The 21,601-nt window shown below is 38.5% G+C and overlaps 1 pseudogene; it reads left to right on the top strand.

Moving 5' to 3' along the window:
- The first annotated feature begins 913 nt into the window (after positions 1–913).
- On the top strand, positions 914–1,465 carry LOC102752285 (annotated as a pseudogene).
- Positions 1,466–21,601: the final 20,136 nt, after the last annotated feature.

Below are 21,601 nucleotides of genomic sequence, written 5' to 3'. Positions count from 1 at the left end.
CTGCCCCCAGGGCCTCTGCCTCTGTGAGTCCCAGCAACCGCTGCAAACCTCGGAGAGAAAGCTGCACTCACTCTGACCGAAGCCAGACAGTCCCACTTCTCCCGTTTGAGTCTGTTCCCCTAAAGACTCGCCCGGATCTGGAGCTCAGAGTCTGCGACTCCCTCCCGATTGAAAACGCCAACCGCGCCCTCTGCCGCCAGCCTGCTCCGTGCACTCTGCACCTCAGAATTTGCCTTCAGCACTGCGCCTCCTCTGAGTGTCTGTATGCGTTACTCTTTCCTCCTAGTTGTAGGACTTCCACTCAGCCAGCGTTCCTGTGGTTCTGGGTGATGTCCGTTCCGTCTTTTAGTTGTATTTTTGAAGTGGTTGTTCGAGGCAGCAAACTCCGGCGTTAACCTATGCCGCCATCTTGGTTCCAGCCGATCATACTTGTTTTTAAATTCCTGACCTGATAATTCCAGCATCTTTGCCATGTCTGGTTCTGATGCATTCTGTGATTCTTCAAATTGTATCTTTTGCCTCTTAATATGCCTTGTAAATTGTTTGATACCTGTTCATAATGCGGGAGGGAGGAGCATTCTATTGTCTCTCCATTAGGTCTCAAGTCTTTCAGTGAGCCTGTGCCACTGAACGGTAAAGGTCACAAGCGCATCTCAGGATTCCTCCCTCCCCCTAAGCTGGGCCAGGGTGGCTAGAGTGGACTGGAGCTGGGTATTTCCTTACACCAGGTCAGTGAGACTCTAGTGCTCTCTCAGCAGGTTAGGCTCTGGTTAGCTAGTTTCCGGTGAGGGCAGCCTTGTGAGGGGCAGAGTGCGTTGGTTTGTGCGCTCATTTTCAGCTGGTCTGCGCAAGACCCCCTGATCGCTGGGCCCAGTGTCCCCCTACCCCCAGACCCCACTTCCTTTCCAACACAATGGAAGAAACCATCATGAACCAAGAGCAACTGGCCAAACTGCGGCACAAGAGCACATGGGTCGGGAAAAGAGCTGCTCATAGAAAGAAGAGGGTGGTTCACCAAACAGCTACGCAGATGATAAAAACTTCAGTCCTTAGAGAAGTTAGAGGGAAGCCACACATCTGGCATTGAAGAGGTAAGTATGTTCCCAAGCCAAGGACCAGTGACCCACTTTAACAACTCTGAAGCTCAGGCCTCTCCGGCAGCGAACGCATTACAGGCCATGCCGAGACAAAGCAGCTGACGGAAGGGCTGCCCAGCATCTTCAACCAGCTCGGTGCAGGCAGCCTGACTGGGCTAAGGAGGCTGGCCGAAGCTCGACCCAAGCCATCTGTGGATGGAAAAGCACCACTTGCTATTGGAGAGGATGATGATGAAGTTCCAGGTCTTCCAAGAATGAAGCAAACTGAATTGAGCCAACTTCTGAAGGAGATAAACTTGAAGACGTTCCTGGGAGCTGCTATTATTTTATCTTATGACTGCATTTTTAAATGTTGTGTATGGATCTGATAAAAATCTAGATCTCTAGTATTTTTCAGCCCAACCCCCCTGGATATTGCAGCTCTTTTTGGGTTCTTGCTTGCCCATAAATCATTCTTTGCAGCTAATTAAGATGAAGAAGCCTGGGAATAAAATTTGAAACAGGTTAATTTTTTTTAAATGGTAACTTTTCCTCTCATCTGCCAGAGCATGCGGGGATTTTTCTCTGATATGTGCTATGGGAACACAGTCAAGCTCCTCGAGGTCAATTTCACAATATGATGGGGCCCCCATTACTGGGTCCCCTTTCAGAGTTGTCGACATTGATCCCTCAACAATTTGTTAATTACACTTCAGGTTCTCCTAACCCAGAACTGGTTCCCAAGGTGGCTTTCAATGTTGGGTCTCTGCTCCAGTAAACCATGGCTTCCTGTACTCGCCTGTCTGTCTTTTCAATCTTGCAGCAGTGGCTTGTCCTGTGTCTTCTATTATGAATCCAGGAAGAGTTGCTGATTTTTCAGTCTATTTAGATTTCTACTTCTTGTTGGGACAGAGTGGTGACTTCCCAAGTGCTTATATAAAACCAGAACAAAGAAGTATATGAGAATATTTTTTAAAAAACTTTTAAGCCTCACTTGAGGATATGTGGTTTTTTTTAAATCGGTAGAGAGAGAAAGAGAGAGAGAGAGAGAGAGAGAGAGAGAGAGAGACAGAAAGAGACACAGAGAGAGAGAGAGTGTGTGAGAGAGAAGCATTGATTGGTTGCCTCCCATAAGCATGTTGACCAGGGATCAAACCTGCCACCCAGGTATGTGCCCTATGTATGCACAAAAGTGGAAGCCACAACCTTTTGGTGTATGGGACCATGCTCCAACCAGCCAGGGTGTATGTGAGAATATTTTCAAACTAAATATTAATGTACAGTTCCAGGGTTACAGGGTCATCAGATTATTTCTTCATGAGTAAATTTTGGTCATTTGTGTTTCAAGAAATTTGTCCTTTTCACTTAAATTATTGGGCTTAGAAGCATAAAACTGTTAATAATATTATCTTATCATAGTTTTAATATTTCTAGCTTTTACAGTGACTTTCATTCATTACTGTTGTTGGTAATTTGCTCTGTCTATCTTTTTTGTTGAATAGTTAGGCTACAGTTTTATTAATTTTATTGATCTTTTCAAAGAACCTTCTTGGGGGTTTCATTGGCAGTTTCTTGTTTGTTTAAAACCTAGTGTATTTCTGCTCTTATGATAAATATCTCATTTGTTCTACTTACTTTGGGTTAATTAACTCCTTACATTTGTTTTGATTTCATCTTTTATAAATTTTTTAAATTACTGTTTATATTCAGTATCATTCTGTATTCATTTCAGGTGTACAGCATAGTTGTTAGATAGTCTTATACTCTACAATGTGTCCCCCCTGATATTTCAAGTACCCACCTGATACCATACATAGTTATTATAATATTATTGATTTTATTTTCTATGCTGTACTTTATATCCTATGACTATTCTGTAACTACCAATCCGTACTTCTCAAACCCTTCACCAGTCCCCCAACACTCCCTTAAATGTTTGCTCATTTATATTGTATTTGTTTCTTAAAGTGAGAATTTTAGTTCATTGACTTCAGACAATTTTTTCTTTCTAATATTAATGTTATTACTATAATTTTTCCTTTAAATATTTCTGTGGTAGGACACTACAATTTTAATATATCATTTTTATTCAATATAAAATATTTTAAAATTTTATTTGTTACTTCTTTGTTAAGCCACAGGATATATACAAGTGTGCTGATTTGTATATAAATATTTGAGGATGTTTCAGACATCTTGGTTATTGAGTTCTAACTTAATTCCACTTTAGGCTGTGATTTATTTGCTTTCTCTATCATTTATTTATTATTATACTAGAGGCCCGGAGCATGAAATTCATTCACGGGGGGTACCCCTCGGTCCAGCCTGCATCATCTCCAATCTGGGACCCCTTAGGGGATGTCCAACTGCTGGTTTAGGCCCGATCTAAACTGGCAGTCGGACATCCCTCTCACAATCGGGGACCACTGGCTCCTAACTGCTCACCTGCCTGCCTGCCTGGTTGCCCCTACCTGCCCCACCCCGCCAGCCTGGTAACCCCTTACTGCCCCCTACCAGCCCGGTCATCCCTCAATGCCCCCTTGCGGGCCTGCTCACCCCATGCAGCCTGCTGCTCAGTTGTTTGGTTGCCCCTCACTAACCCCGCTGCCGGCCTGGTTGCCCCACACAGCCTGCTGCTCGGTCATTTGGTCACCCCTCACTAACCCCCCTGCCAGCCTAGTCATGCCACGCAGCCTGTTCAGTCATCCGTTCGGTTGCAATGGTCACTTAGGCTTTCATATATACAGATATCAATTTCCTAGATTGTCCAGTTTTTACCTTAAAGATATTATAAATCTTGGTCCTAGGATGATTGGGCAAATAAAAAAGAAAATCAGTCATCATGGTAAATAAGGGTACAGAACAAAGTTTCATAAGGAAGACATCTTCAAGAGTTGTCTATCCTTCTGCACTCAAGAAATGGGAGCAAGATAATTGGCTGTCCCAATTGGGTAATTCTACGTAGATGACAGTGAGCCACACTGATAGAGGAGTTTTTTGTAAGCTGGTTTTTAGCTTGTATCGTTAGTGCAGGAAGTTAGATTTTGTAGTCGGACATTTTCTTTTGTCAGGATAACCCATTAAGACAGATAGAATAACAATAGAAGTGTGGGTGTTTTCCAAAATAATGACTAAAATGGAGATTATTTTAGGTGAATGAATTTTTGTTTGTATGTTTGGGCATGGAGCTATAACTTCTATTTATTCTTTGTATAACCATCAACATTTAGAGAACTAATAAAAAATATCTCAAAGAAATATACCAAATTTCTCAGACATTTAAAATTGGTTTACAGAAAAATTGAGCAGAAAGTCCCTCAATACTATGATTCGTCTTTCAAAGTTTCCAAAATATTTGATAAAGTAACTTTCTGGTCTGGAACAAATGCATACTAAATATCATCTATATTTTTACGAGAATTGGAGATTTCTTATTTTTTTATTTTGCTGTGTTGGTTTACAAAATTCTATGGGAGGAGTTCAATATTTTTTTTCCTAGTTCTGTCATTTAGAAGGGGATATTGGCCAAATATGTGTTTGTCAATCATTTGTGCACATTTCTATTTCTTTGAGTTTATAATTATATTGTCCATTAAAAAGAAATATATTCATGGGACATATTTTCACCAATAGCATCTAACACTTGCATCTCCTAATGTAAAAAGGGGACAATATTGACCAAGTTTAATTAAAACATAACATGTTTGTTAGGCTGTACTTCTATTTTCTTCATTGTGGCTATTTAAAAAAAAAGTCTAATAAGAGTTAACCATGTGCCAACTTACAATGTGATGAGAACTGAGTAAAATGACACTTCAAAAATTACCTTCTGATCAAGTGTACAGAGTCCAAGTAAGTAATCAAAGTTATTGCTAAACTCTAAATATGAGTTACATAATAAATGCAGGTAGAAATCACTTAAGTAAATGTAATTATAGATTAAGACGTGTACTATGTTTGAAAGAGTTTTCTCATTTCAACTTGAGAGTACAAAATGTTTCCTTCATGGATATGTAAGTCTGATTTTAAGCACTTTCAAATTTTATACACTGTGCAAATCAACTTAGGAAATGGATACTTAAAATCCTATATGTACTTCTATATCCTGAAAATATGTCTGTCTCTGGACCAATAAAATAATAGTATTTGGCTGAAATGGAAATTCTGAATTACTACTTTCTGGAGACATAATGTAATATCCAGTTATATATCCTTTTTCAGGATCAAATAGGATAAGGAAGCCAAGTTCTACATGCATGTCAGGTGTTATTACAGATTAGTTAATAGTTGGGAATGAAAGGCCTGTGACTCTAGAAATGACAGCAAGGGAAGTAGTTCCTGAATTAAACAGTGACTCTGCTCACATCCCCTAGGAGCACATTGGCCAGCTTCTATGTTTGTGGAGCTATGTAGTCAGGAAAGGCTCAGGAACAGGGTGAGACTTCCCTTAAACATAAAGTGGGAAAAACAGAAAACAGAGTCAAGAGACATGAGTTGGCAGTGCCTCCATGTTCCACAATCATTGTCCTCTTCATGCTCAGTCAAGCTGGCTCAGACACTGTTCCTCGCTTCTCTGCCTTGCACATTGCTGGTCATGAGTGCTTATAGGTTTGTGAGACAAGAACCAGGAATATAGAAATGTTCTTAGAGACTTTATTGCGCACCAGAATCATCTGGAAAGCTTATTAAAACACAGGTCCAAAGGCACCACCCTTTTTTTTTCACTAGTTCCGGACGTCAGCCAAGAGTGAATTTTCAAGTGTCTCAGAAGGTTCTGATGCAGCAAAGCAGCATTTCTCAAAAGAGCTTCTAGATAAATTTAATTGAAATTATTTTTTTCACTTGTGTAAATTCCCAGTTTCCGAGCCCACGCCTAGAACACTGAATCAGCGTCTAGAAACGGTGAAACCTGAGGTCGGCAATTCAGCACGTAACCTAGTGATTGTTACTCATACTTCACTTTGACACCCAGGACTAGTGGTTTAAGGGCAACTGCTGCACCTCCCTTCTCACCCCTGACACACTCTCACTCACTTTACATCTAATTTCATTGTTTACCTGAAGAAAACTTTAATTCTGATTTAAGCGAAACTTAAAGACAATGAAGTTTCAAATGCAAATACCTGGTAAAGTTGACTGAAAAGTAAATGATGACTTTGATATTTCTAATCTTTCCTGAGCTCAATCCTGCTCTTGGCTTCCTCTGTAACCGCTTGTAAGGTTGGTGTTATTCTTCCATTCCTTATGGGGAAATTTTCAGTGTTCATTTCACTTGACAGTATTTGTCATTTTGGGGTTTGGGGATTATACACTTTTCTCAACTTAGAATGCTCTCACTGACTCATTTATCTGGTTACCATCTACTTATCCTTCTAAGTTCATCTTAAACATCACTATCTCTAGTAATATTTCTGACCTCTCAAGTCCAGGCTATCAGCATTAAGGATCCTTCATATTATATATACAACACACCACTCTAATGCTCATTTATTTGCCTTGGTTTCCCACCTGATCAGTGTTGTCAAACTTTTTTTCTGTAAAGTGCCAGATAGTAATTATTTTAGGCTTTCCAGGTCATGAGAACTCTGTCACAATTACTCAACTCTGTCAATGTAGCAGGAAAGCAGCAATAGACAATTGTAACAGCTGTGTTACAATAAAATTTTATTTATCAAAACAGTGGAGAGATTTGACTCATGAGTTATAGTTTGCTGACCCCTGCACCAGATGGTTAGCTAACTATGTCCATTCTTATTCATCACTGTAGTCTCAAATTTTAAAATAACCTCTGGCCAATGGTAAGCATGCTACACAGATTGGCTACATTTAATCTGTATTCTGTATAGAATTTGGTTCCATTTTCCATATACAAGCAAACAAAGGCATAATCGGTGGTTTTAAAAAGGTAGAAGCTTATATTTTTATCATGTAAGAAAATTCTGGGGGTAAGAAATTCAAATTAGTCTGACAGCTTTACTATTCTCAGCATTCTAAAGTCACTGGTAGCCACCTATCTACTCTTCCAACATGTGACTTCCATTCTCAAAGGGTTCTTGAATGAAAAAGATAGGAGTTCATTTAAGGAGACCTCCTGGAAATCTACTACATATTCACTGACATGAGATTGTCCAGAGCATAGTCCCGTTTGACTGTAAGATAGGATGGGATATACGGTTGTTTAGCAAGCAGTACTAGGATCAGCTAAAAATGGGAAGGAGTCTAGTCACAAAGATAAAAATGGGAAATGGATGTTGGCATTTTGTACGCACGTTCATACCTGTCATTGGAGCTTCCTTGGTATTCTGCTCTAAAGCTAAATCAATGTCAAAAAACCAACCCCAAATATCATCTAATGAATGACTGAAATGGAAAGGAGAAAATGTTCTCCATCCTTCCCACCTTATGATCATATTAGTTCTGAGGAAATGACCCAAACAGTTTCAAAACTTTCAGTTTTTTATTGCTTTCACTTACAGATGAGCCCCATTCCCCCTCTTTGCCCACCTCCACCCAGTTTTGAGTGACACCCAGAAGTTCACAAGTAAATTGCCTTCCTAAAATTTTCATTTCATGATTAATGTGTTTGCATGTCCTCTAATCTCTCATCCTACACTTCAGAAAGGCAAATCATGTTTATGTTAGGCCAGCCCCACCCACAATTTCTAAAGCAACTGTTTTTGTGCATGAAAGGCAGCCTGAAACATGCCTAATTACACATGTTTATATCTGTTCCCAATCGCTAGGCCAGAGCACAGAATTACTCTTGTGCTGGTGGTTACACAGTTGACCCAGTTGTTTATTGATGTTTTGGTTCTTGGATTATATGTAAACATGCACAATAACAACAATGTTCTGATATCTGACATCTGTCAGATGGCCGGATTAGCACACAGGAAGAGATGTTGGTCTTCTTCATGAAAAATGGGTATTTGATCATCAACAGAAGAGTTCTAGGGTTGAAGGTTTTAAAAAAAAACTTGCTGAATTAATTAGTTTTCATTATTGAGTCCCTTTTCTGTTCTTATATAATTTTGTGGGGTTTTCCACAGTCATACTATATTTGGGAAAACATGGATCTCTCTCTCTCTCTCTCTCTCTCTCTCTCTCTCTCACCTCTCTCTCCCCGTCTCTATCTCTCCTCTATACTCAGCCAGCTAGCTATGCATGTAAACCTAGACCTTACTCAATAATCATGAATCTGTTTTAATTTTAATATTCTTTCAATGCTCAAATTTTATATATTATAATTCTTTTTTTGAAAGTGGAAACATCTAAACCTTCCATTTGTTAGCTCACTATTTTTTCCCTGGTGACCTTGCCTAATTTAAGGAATCTAAAATATTAGAATGTTGGTCTCATATTAGTTCACTAATACATTTTTTATATTAGTCTACCAGAAGAAAATAGGTATTTTAAAATACTTCCATTCTTCAACATTTGAAATTTATGAAAATAAAAAATGAAAACACTGACCTTTATATTGGGAAGATATTATAGAAATAGCAGTGGTCCTCTAACTATAGTGTATGGAGCCTGTAAGAATACCTGTAAAAAAACAAAGACTGGAACCTGTTCACAGTCTTTGTTTCTAGAGGAGCTAATTCAATAAATATAGGATTTTGCCAAGAAATCCATATTTTTAAATAAGCAGTGGTCTGTGGTTCATGCTTTTAGAATAATGGGACAAGTATGTTTGACTACCTCTGCTCATATCATTTTCTTCAGGAGAAGCATGATGTGTGTGTGTGTGTGTGTGTGTGTTCTATTGTATTGGCCCTAGGGGTGATTTTTTCTTCTTTCTTAATTAGCACCTTTAATTTTTTTTTTACTGAATATATTGGAGTGGCATTGGTTAACAAAAATATATTTCTTGGGCTACTTCTCTGAAACATCTCTTTCCCACACTCTACTTCCCCCTGGTCCTAGTTTACTTCATTTATAGCGGGCAGTATGAGTACTAAAGTTCTTTTAGCAGAGCTGAAGTACATGGTACAATTGGGGTAATGGCAGAACACAGTGAAGCTAAATTGATTTTCTTTAGGTTACAATTTTGTACCTTTATCCTCCATGTATTCTGTGGCTGTTCCCAACTCTGCAGTCTATTTTAGAGTTGGTGCTTTGGGGATATTCTGATAGCAGAACCCTGCAAGGCCATCATGTCTTTCTTCTCCAGGAAGAGTTGCAATATTTTTACATAATGAGATTGAAATATAGTTTTTAAAAGCCATTCTTAATTTTCTTTTCAGTAATCTAAATGCTGTAGAAAAATTAACATGTCCAGCTATTTGCTGACCATGCTACTACTAATTTCAGGGTTTTATAGAATTCTAGTAAAAACTTAAAAGCTTATTCACATTCCAGTATGTTATTTACATATCAGTGTTGACTACTGAAAGTCCATATTCCTTTGTATATATCAGATTACTGAGAGGGTCATGACCATGTTCTCAAAATTACTTGATTTCAACTGTAAAAGTTGTCATTTGTTTGGTATTCATCTGTACTATGTGAGTTCTTAGCCATAACCTCATGAGAATTCTTAAAGTTTTGACTATCTAAAATGTAACTAGTATAAATTGCCCCATGACCCTAGGATATAGAAAATATGACCCAAAATAAAAAGATAATTTTTATATCAGAGTAAATATCTTTAACCCCCCACTCCCTGACTAAGAAAACATAAATACCAGTTGTTTGGGGATATCCACTCCCCTTACTATGTTCAAGAAAATGTGGGGACTCAAAGGTGCCCCCGGAGCTACAAAGCACACAAAACTGTTTCTCCTTGGACTAAGGGAGGATGTCATAGCCAATTGAGAAGCTGTGTTCAGGATCTCGAGGTGGCTATGGCCTAAGGCAGAGTTAGAGTAAAGGGGAGGAATACATGATTTGGAGAATACATACTGGAAGTTAGGGAAGCAGGGTACAAAAAGAATAGAGAAAATATCTATACCTATAAGCATAGAAAATAAATTGAGTCCTCAGGTCCTGCTAAAGGCATTTCTGTAATAGAATGAGCAAACTATAATTTAAAACTGCTCAAAACTAATAGTGTAAAAATATTACCCTGAAGGATATCACCATTCATCAAAACTGCCACCTAGAGACTGGGGAAAATCTGTCCTGGAAACCAGCTAATAGGTTGACCTCAATTCCGTATTGTCACAACTGTATCTGAACTGCTCCAAACAGAGAGTATAAATTGAAAGCACACACACTAAATATTTACCCTCAGGTAAGGAAACACTTGAAAACGGTAAGTGGCATTGCTCAAGGACACAGTCTCCATTCAGAAATGAATGTTGTATATTCCCTTTCAGGAGGCATGAACACTTCTGCTAAGACTTCTAACGCCTGCTTAGTTAAAGTCCCATCTGGTAGAGCTAACTGCAGTGTCACTCTCAGCAACAGCCCCATTGAGCCCCACATATTGAACAGGTATACTAGATCTCTGTCTAACTTGTACGTGCACTTAATATCTCCAGGCTGTATTTGAGGCATCCAGCTCCAGGGCAAAATCCTCTGTGTGATATTTCATGCCTGATCATAGTCAAATACAAGGCTTTGCCTGGAAAACCTCAAGGTGGGGGGAAACTGTCCTCCCACATAAGACCTGGTAAGTGGCCAATACATTGCAATTTTCTGGAGGGAGTTGTAGTCAAGGATTCACGCTTGTGCGCATGTCCTGCATTCCTAGCCCATATACCTCTCTTTGGAGGTCTCCTTAATGAAAGTCCTTGCCTGAGACACTTTTCTCACTCAGTACTTCTCTACTGATAGCACATCCTCTCTCCCTCCTGAGCCCTGTGGGTCTACAAAACAACAGGTGACACTCATTCAGGGATCATCTGCAGTGTGAACGTCCCCCTGTTTGCACAGATCCACTTGACCAATGCCTCATACTATTGTTCTATGGAGAAAAAATGGAGCATTGGAGAGCTGGTGCCGATTATTGAGTCTTACTTACACTATTCAGCAAGGGAATAAATTTTGATGATTACCTTCAGTTTGGTTCATTGTCCTAATTGACCACCTAGAAACCTGGCGACTTGACAGTGGTGTGAAACACACAAGCCTCTCTCCAGGAAATGCTGGGATTAACAATATAGCTGGAGGAAACGTGTTAGGAGAGAATGAATGTTTCCCCTCTTTATCCAGCTAGTGATTAACATATCCAATCAAGTTTTTATCTATACCAAGGCTGGCTAACTGCCCACAATATAATTATTTCAGAATGTGAGATTTATACTTAAGAGAGAAAAGACATGTCTAGCATGTGTCTGCAAATTGCATATTCCTTTGATGCATATTCTGTTTTGAGAATTATCAGGCCGCTCTCACTGAATACCTCTGCTGAAACTAAGCCAGGCTTGGTGTTGTGGCTTACAGGGAGCAAGGAGCTGGAGAGAGAGAGAATGCACATAATGTTCTCTTACTGACATGAGTGAGCTAAAACCATTTTCCTTCAGTGCTGTGGCTTCTACCTGTAAGCTCAGGGTAACAACTGGAATGCAGAAGAGGGTAGAAAACCAGAGGAAGGGAAGTAGGAAACAAAGTGGATTATTTGAGGTTTCTCTGCATTAGCTATACTGTATATATATGCATGTATATAAAATTGGCTACCCAGAGACATCTTAACCCAGTTTTTCAAGTCATCTTGTTCAAGTCATCTTTTTACCATCTTGGGGGTTCGGGGAAGTTGTGTACTCCCAAACTCCAGGACATTATTCACATAGATATGTCGCAAATTTAATTGGCATACAACTCATCTGGGATCTTACTGAAATGCATTTTCTGAGTCAGTAGGTCTGGGGTGGGATCTGAAACTCTGTGTTTCTAACAAGCTCCTAGAGTTGATATCTCAGCTGCCAATCAAAGGCTATAGACTGTAGTGGAAAGAGACCCCTGGATTTGTGCTCTGTACAAGTTATTCGCAGATATTCAGTGTACTGGTCTTCAGCACTTGAGATCCTGCAAACCATGTTACTTATTATGCTTTTTATAAATTTCTTTAAAAATATATTTTTATTGATTTCAGGGAGGAAAGGAGAGAGAGAGAGAGAGAGAGAGAGAGAGAGAGAGAGAGATCAATGATGAGAGAGAATCATAGATCGGCTGCCTCCTGCACACCCCTACTGGGGATTGAGCCCGCAACCCAGGCAATGTACCCTTGACTGGAATCAAACCCAGGACCTTTCAGTCCACAAGCTGATGCTCTATCCACTGAGTCAAACTGACTAGGGCATCTTTTTTTTACCCAGCAAAGGAAAAAGCTAAACAAAAATCCTTCCTTTTCACTTACTACATTCTTCCTACTACTTTTAAAAACCACCTTCTTACTAGCCTAAGTTACTGCTCTTACTACTCTGACTTCTTGCAGAGACCAGGTGATACATGTAATATTACGGCCTGCTTCAGGTCCTCTGTGGCTACCTGCTTTATTCTTATTCTTGGCTGGCATAAAGTATAGCGTTTTAGGATCCAGCCCTAATATTTCATAATTTGAAATCATAGAATATTCAAGACATTTTAAAAAATTGCTCAAATGCTAAGGAAGACTCAGTTTAATAGAGCTACCAAGCAGACTTTTACTTTTGGCCATGATGGAGTAAGAGGAATTACATTTATTGTTCAGCCTCACACAATTCAAAACATGGACAAAATGTATGAAATAATGATTTTTGGATATTAGACAACAGTTAGCAAAGAGCAGTCATTCTAGAAGGAAGAAAAATCCTATATAATAAAAGCCTAATATGCAAATTGTCCCCTCCAGTGATAGTTCGACCAGGAATTTGACTGCTCACTATGACTTGTGCTGACCACCAGGGGATGACGGACATGGAGGGCATCAGTGACTCGGTGCTGGCAGCAGGCAGCAGTGGGGGCTCTGACAGACCCAAAGGGACCCAACAAGAGTGGAACTGCGGCGGGATGGTGGAACAGGTGGAGCAGGCACCAGGTCAAGATGAGTGTGAGTGGTGGTCCGATCACCCCGCTAATCACCCTGCAGACAGTGACCAGTGGTGGCGGCGGGGGGTGAGGCCGCTGCTGGGCTCCCAGGCGTTGAGGGAGCAGGGCGGGAGGCCCAACCCCAATTGATTGTCTTCAGGCAGGAAGGTGGAGCAGGTGAGGGGCAGCACCAGGCCAAGGGGAGGTACCAGGTGGGGCTGTGGGGCTGTGAGGGCTGGGGGTGCGAGCTGGGGCCCGATCTCTGCAGGCCTCCCTGAGGGACCCCACCTGTGCACAAATTCATGCACCTGGCCTTTAGTAAACAATAAAAGCCCTATGATTGCCCAAGTTTCAGGGATAGAGTTAAGCATTTGAGGAGGCAATACATGAATAATTCAAAGGGTATACAGTACAGGAGCGCAGAAGTGCACAAAGAACTCGAGATGTGAAGCAGATTCTCCGCCAATTATCAGCTGAGTATTGATCAACAAATACATGTTGATCGATGTATCAGAGGCTGGAGGAGGGAGGAAGCAGAACAACTACTGAGCCTGAGGCTCTCCCAGATTGTGTATTCAAGAATGAGAGAAGACAGGAAGCATCAGACAAAATATTGAGAAAGTCACTGCCTCTGGAATGGGGTCAATCAAGCCTAGACTAAAAGTTACTCTGACTTTGCCTACAACAGTTTTAACAACCAGCCTCAGAGAATCAAACCGTTTTCAAGTAATTTAATTGTGTCTTAAACAAAGATAATAAATATTCAAAGGGGTTAAAAAAACTAACATGTACAAATGAAATGTCACAAACTATTTGAAAAAAAACTGGCTGAAAATGTTCAGAATTTATGATAAAACTTTAAACCTACAATTCCAAGGATTTCATGAAACTCAAGCTGAACATACATTTAAAAACTACACAAAGGTATAGGTAATCAAATTCCTAAGCCACTAGAAAAGTTGGCTTATAGTGTAATGTTTTGTAAAATGGAACAGTGTCAGATGACCTTCTCAATCACATTTCCACAGGTGTGTAAAAAGAAAAGATGAGGAAATTCTATTGCAATATATTAAAAATGAAGAAACTTTTATTTTGTTAACTACATTTTTATGTTAGAATAAAAGTCCACAGTTAATATTGAGAAGGGCTTCACAATCTTAGCTCCCAGTTCCACTGGATTTCATTTGTATTTTCAAAATTGTCAACTTATCATATGATTCTTTAAAAATGCAAGAAAGAAAACAAAAACAAATAGAAAGGTTTTCTCATGGTATAGAAAATAATAAAAAGTTTTGCCCTGGCAGGCATGGCTCAGGTGGTTGAATGTCGTCCCAGGTACCAAGAAGTCTCCAGTTCGATTCCTGGTGTGGGCACATGCCCAGGTTTCTGACTCAATCCCCCAGAGGGGGCATGAAGGAGGCAGCTTATTGATGTTCCTCTCTCTTTGTCACCCTTCCTCTCTCTCTAATATCAATTAAAACATATACTTTTTTAGTTTCATCCCCACCCTTCCTGGGGCACACTCTAATATGGAATTTGACATTTAAAATCAATTTTAATGTGGGAAGGTAGAAATAAGATTTCAGTCTTTCCTTTGATATTTGCATAGTGTCCTTCCAGTTAGATGCGGTTATATTATTTATGTCCATTCTTTATATTAGGCTTCATTTGGAGCAACAAATACTGAATGCTCACACTACAAAACTGTTAGAGGTTCTCAAAAAAACAAACAAAAAACAACACTAATAAATAAAACAAAATCATTCCTCCACAATGTGCATTCTAGAATTTACACAAATTTTTCTCTGATATTTTTAATTAGAATACTTAACATTAACTATTGTGATAACATGGTTATAGGGGAAAACTACAGCAAGCTCACTTTTTTAAAAGAGCTCTTATTTTCTGCCTGTCTGTTGAAATATAATTATAAAAGAGTTAAAATTGTGACTCTCATACTAATATGAAATGAACCTTGTCAAAGATTTTATTTAACCCACTATGATAAACTGTTAAAATCAATTCAATGAGAATTCTAGAGATTTATATTCTGTACAAAGTTTATTTTCATTGCCATGAGCAAGAACCACTTACACTGCTATGTAATGCAATTTCAGGATACAGTTGCATAACCTCAGTTTTCTCCAAGTTAATTTCTATTTTTCATAGGTGGACAGTCCTATAGAATGAAATCACTGCAGAAAGTCACTTATACAAGGCCCAGTATTCCATTTAAAATACATCTGGCAATCTCTTTGCACATTCCAAAGCTTTGCATAAATTTCTAACTAAGAATATTTGTCATTATATTAGTGCTGCTAAGATTCACTAAAATTCATTAAAACATCATATTTGATTACTTAGAAAAATTATATTTTATTATGATTTTTAAAATTTATTTCTTATAAAATTTAATTTCAGCAAAAGGTAAAATCAGATGAATTGTGGAGAGAAAAGCTTTGACAATTATTTACTTTAAATTATAATTAACTTGTAAAAATTATAGCATACAGGTTTTCAAACAATAATTAGACTGCGATTTCATCTGAAACAAATATTGACGTCTGGGAGATAAACTTATTAACTGTTCTCCAAATTAGAATAATATTAGTTAATTTTTTTGAGGCCAGGAAAAAATGTATTCACTATATTTTAATCACTTTCTAAATTTTAAGGTAATATATCAAAAAGCAACTATTACCAGTTATCTCTTATTTTGCCTCAATAATTTTTCCATATTTTCAGTAACTAGAGCATGAAAGGTGATTATTCAATTTCCTTAGGTTTTTTTGGTGGGAGGGTAAAATGAAAACCAAGTAATTTAAATACTATAAAGATAGTGCATTTGAAATTAAATTTTACTGTTTTAAATTATAAATGTAAATACTTAAGATTAAAAAAAAATAATTCTAACACTTGTCTTTGTTTTTCTTGGTAGCTCTTGGATATATATTGTCAATCACATGTCAACATCTAAACGAAAGAATACTCATTTTTATTTTTATTATTCATTTTATTTCTATTTTAAACACAACTGCAACCTGTTGTTTTGTACAATTTCATGCTTACTTAAGTGAATATATTTTCTGTGCCATCTCATGACCTGTCAGAGTGCAGCAATACACGTTTACCCTGTAATGTGTTGTTTTAAAACATACTAAAAAAATCTATTAGCATTAGTTCATGCGTGTCTCCCGCACAACAAGCTCACTGCAGACCCAGTAATTTCTTTTTCCCTAAGATGCGATGGAGTTAATCCATCTTGTCCACTAACACAAAGTACAAGAAATCTTTCACAGGCAATTAAAGTGACAGAAAAATATATAACTCTCTCCTCAACCTCTTTGGGATGCGCCTTGTGAATGACTTCCTCTGGCACCTCTGTGCCAACTTCGTTTCCCTGCTTGGCGACTACAGAGTAGTTTCATTTCAAGTCACGGATTCTGGATACCAACCAAGCTGGCAGATGAAAAATAACTCAGCCGGGGCCATTTCACCCACCAGCGATCTCTGTCTGTGAGATAATTCCTCCCTGAGGTTTCTTTCTCTCCACTACTGTGTTCTTACAGGCCGAACACAGGGCAGCAGGCTGGTGCCACTGTCCAAAGTTTCAATTAAGACACGTGGAGATATCAAAGCAGTCACAAGCAGGCCTCCATAACAATGCCTCATGTTTCGCTCTCTGTTCTAGTTCAGAGATGGCAAGATGCTTGAAAAATGCCGTTCATTAATCCGCGCAACAGACCCCAGAGCTGGAGAGGACAGGGAGGAAGCCAGCAACAGGATCGGGTTTGAATAGTCTCTCTGTTGGTTGTGTACATTTGGAACTGACTGTGAAATCTATGTGGACATACTGAACCCCCTGGTTAACCTCATGGTGCAAATACGTTGATCAAAGGCACCCTGTCAGTGTCTGATTAAGAGCTATGTAAGCGCACTGAAGACATTTCCTTCTGGTTAACAACTCTGATTGCCGGGGCTCCCGGAGTGCGTTTTCCTGTAGGCAGCCAGGCAGGTCCCTGGGCTCCAGCGGGAGCGCTAGGGTTTCCCAATGGCAGAGCTTCCTGTTGCCGAAGGCTTCAGTTCATTCACAGCTTGTAAATCAGTAGCCTGTAAATCAACAGATTGAGCTACTACTGTTTAAAACGCCGTTTCCTCAACAACCTCCCTTCTGGTTTTGTTTTCATATATCAAGGGCATGAAAAAAAAGTGTCCAATTTTTAACACCTGCACCGACGGGGACTCAGCGGGAGAGGTATGTTACACCGAGCTCTGCCGTTTTGTTTTTACTTCAGCAAAGCAAGAATTTAGTGGCTAAAGTCATGATAGCATTTATTTTGAGAAATGATAGAGTTCTATTTTGTGGAAATTAAATTACATAGTCTACATGCATTTTAACAAATTTTAATGACTGATTAAGAAATATAAAATGCTAAAACTGGAATGATAATCAAGACAAGTTGACTCTCCTGTATTTAATATGTGTCGATAATATTTTGAAATTGATGTGAGTTTATTAATTCAATTATTTTGAATATTTTATATGACAATGCTTATTAAAACAGGATCAACATCAAGAAGGCTAGTTAATTACAGAAAATCTTCTGTTAATGATTAGTTACGGGGTAAGGTATCAAAACACAGATAGCTGAAAATGTAACAAACTTTTAAACCTGTGGCTCTACCTATTATGAGGGCATTTTAGATAGCAATATCAGGTATCATATATTATATATAAAGTATTATAATAAGCTTTTACTCATTATTGCTGACCTTGGCTCCTAGAAAGAAATCTTTAGAAGCCAAAAATCCCCTTCTGGGGTAGAGTAGAGATGTGGAAATCTTACTCCATTTTGGTAAAAAGATAGCTGTTTATATGGTCACATATTACTTAGTAACACACAGCTTTGCCCTTGGGGAATTTGGTCTAACTTCCTAGAAAGGAAAATGTAATTCCTGGGGAGAAGACTACATAAACAAGAATAAAACAAGTAAATTAACTTTGGGGTCATATCTTACTTTGCAGGTAAAAATTTTCCCTTTTAGTATGAAGGAGCTCAGATTCTCCAGAATCTAATGAGCTCAGTGACAATGGCAAAGAAAGTGCAAATAACCTATCCCAGAACTTGGGGGAAATGAAATTGCAGATTATGGGAAATGCCCCATCCATAGTGATAAGAGTGAGAGTCCCAATTACTACCCAGAGATTACCACTCTAGAGGAGTGGAAAGGAAAGGGTAATCCAAATTCCAGGATCAAATTTAGATGGGACTGTTGTTCAGTGCATCCAGGGTGGAAGTTGAACCCTGGCTATATTTTATAACAAATGGCTCTATACACACACACAATTAAGTTTGTAAATGACAACAATCATACATTTTTCATGCATTCGTCCTTCCATGATAACCTTTGTCTAATTGTTTCCCTTTCTTCAAACCCTTTCTATAGCTACTGTCACTTCATTAGCAATATTTTTTTCAGAATTCCCACTTTCAATAACTATTTGTCTCAAAGCATCAAGTGTTTATTAATTATTCAGTCCATGTGCAAACCTTAAAATAAAAGTAAATGTCCTCTCAACTCATCTCATCCATAAAAATAATAATTATTGCTACTTGATATGCTCAGACCCATGACACAAGATATGGGGTTGCTCCCTGTTTATTCTGGCTCACTAAAGGTGGTTCCAAGTGTGTCATTTTACTGTTACCTAATAACCTTTCTTTTATGACATGCTTTGTGTCTGTTTATAGCGATGATATTTCTGACTCATTATAGTCAGCATCAAGCACACTCTTCTTAATTGATTAGTGCTCTTCCAGTCTTCCTTATCATACTTATGTTTTGACTTCCCATATTCTCTGATCACTAAGCCTCAAAATCTGTCATTAAAAATATTCCTATCTCCCAGATATGACATATCTTCTAAAATACTCAGATTTCTTCAGTTATAATTGATGTGGTTAAACTATCTGGCTGTGTACGTTCTAGGGAAGTCCCAGTTCCAGTCTTCCATGTCAATTCAGCAGAGACTTCCAAGAATGAAAAAAGGAGGGAGGAGGAAATCAGCAACTGGAATCATTACAAGTTCATCTCATGTATTCTCTAAAATCTGTCACATATGTCATCAGTAACCCAATCCAGTCCATTTTGGGCGAGACACTACATTTCAATAATTTAATTAAATTGTGACATAAGAACTGGTTCAAATCTCTTTGTGTAGTAAGAAAAACAACTAAGGGCAAACACTGGCAATCCATCTGGGTTTTCTTGTAATTCAGCCTTGATCAAGAAATAATGGTTCATATCAGACTGTTTGAGGCAATGTTTCCAAATGAGGTAAGGCTAAGATGTATATATATGGTGTCCCAAATATATATATACTTTGAATAATTATTGATTCCAATAAGTTAAATATGAAAAGAAAAAAAAAACACATCAATTTAGCTATCAGCTGTTAAGTGTGTATGTATATTTTTGGGATGCCATATGCATAAGAAGAGAGAGAGAGAGAGAGAGAGAGAGAGAGAGAGAGAGAGAGAGAGAGACTGCCTGGAACACAATGGGGCAATGGGTTATTGAGAATGTTTTTTCCTTTTGAAAGATGAAGATTGTTTTCTAAATGCAGAATTGAAAAGGGGGCTATATGTGTATAAGAGATGGTCCAAGTGAGTTAACCTTACCATGAGGAGAAAGAGCACCCATGGGGGCTTGCCATCCTTCTGAAGAAATAAATCTGGAATGGCACTCTGCTTTCTAACTGATATAAAGGAATAGCTATCTTAGCTACCATTTCAACCTTTATTTAAGGTACAATAAAATGTGTTTCTTAGAATTTCACATCTAAAAAAATAAATAATATGTGTATTTCCATGGTAAACTAGCATGACTACATTTGTAGAGTTTGAAGATGTAAGGATGGCTCAAAGAGAGCAATAGTCTGACTTGCCTAGTAATTTCCTGAACAACTCAGCATAAACAAATGGGAGAGGAATCAAGCATATCTTGTATAGACAGACTCCTATGTAAAAGTCTCGTTGGTTCATAAGTAATGGCAAAGATAATTAAAATTCTAGGAAATGCCTAACATCTACAAGATGTTGAAGATGTAAGAATTGATTGCCACTTTATATGGTAGGAAGTTTGGCCTATGGAAATAAAAAATATGGATGTGTCCACTGCCACATCTGGATGATATTATTTATCTCTGTATTGATTTTACTCCTTATTGAATTTCTTGCAGTTACCATCACTAATAGAAAAGTTACTGTTACAACTCTTGAAAACTTACTTCCAGTTCACACTTTACTTATCCCATAATCTCAAAGGTTTACCCATCTGGCTGTACTGGAAATATTAGGGAAATTTAATAAAGACCCTTCAAATTTTCTGTTGCATTTTAAACCTTATAGATTTTGCTAATGTCTACTTAACTGCATAAAAATGCATTTATGTGTTTCCTTCCAAAAAGAAAACATAATGAAATGTTAATTGAAGCATTAAGATTTCTGTTACCTGTTATTGTTATATAATTTATTCCATTTTCCCTTTTTCTTACAATGTGCATTAAAATCATTTTTCATGTTTTCAGAATTTATAAATGTTTAAGTAATCTTTTAGAGAATTTTCCTCAAAAACATGTTTGTAACAGTTTTTTGTCACTATCTCACATTGTTTCTTAATCCTAAGAATCACAGCCTTACATCAGTAAGATCATAGGGGATATCTTATTAAATTTTTACCTAAAGAAAATATGAAGTAGGTAGTATTATTTTCTTATGTTATAATTTAAGATGTCAAAAATAAGTAACTTGTTTAACATAGCCTTATGGGTGAGTGGAGCAAATCTCAATTTGTCTTGTTCTGGATCTTACACTTATTAGTTAAGTCCACCAAAAAAAATCAGCAATCTACTAACTGTAATACACTGTGAAATAAATACAATTTAACAAACTACTTATATAAAAACCATGGGTGGTGTTCGTCACATACAGACGAACAGCCGCAACGGAGCGGAAGGAAGTCAGTCCTACAGGGGTTTCTTGGCAACGTCTGCGCCCTCCCCCGAGCTGTTTCCTGGAGCTGTTTCCTGTAAGGGCAGGGTTTGAGTCAGGAACCCACCCTGGGAGCATGGAGGCAGATCTTTCTAAAGTGTGTCGTGCCAGAGCATGGAGGCAGATCTTTCTAAAGTGTGTCGCGCCAGCGCCAGCACGGGGTGAACCTGAGTGGGGCGGCTGAAAGGCTTAGAAAAGACAGACAAGAGAATTAAAGCTGGGTCTGGGTGGAATGCTGCTTCTCTGAGAGATAGCGACCATGCCCACAGCCATGCCTTTAGTTTATAGCAGATGCTATGAGGCAAAGTAAGGGCGTGACCAAGATGTTTACAAACATTCTCCTGGGTTTCAATCCTACTCAACTACATGCACCTGAATTCTATCAAGCCCACATCACTCAGGCACGTGGGGCCACATGTTTGGACCATAGGTTCAAGCTTACAACTGTAGCTGTTGGCTATAATTGCGCTGGGAGGGCCCTGCCCTCCAAGCTGGGACTTGCACGTGGAAATGAGAAGA

Source organism: Myotis davidii, unplaced genomic scaffold (assembly GCF_000327345.1).
Source record: "Myotis davidii unplaced genomic scaffold, ASM32734v1 scaffold482, whole genome shotgun sequence".
In the NCBI taxonomy this organism is placed as follows: Eukaryota; Metazoa; Chordata; class Mammalia; order Chiroptera; family Vespertilionidae; genus Myotis; species Myotis davidii.
Note: the sequence above shows the minus strand (reverse complement) of the source record. Positions and strands in the feature narration are given on the sequence as shown.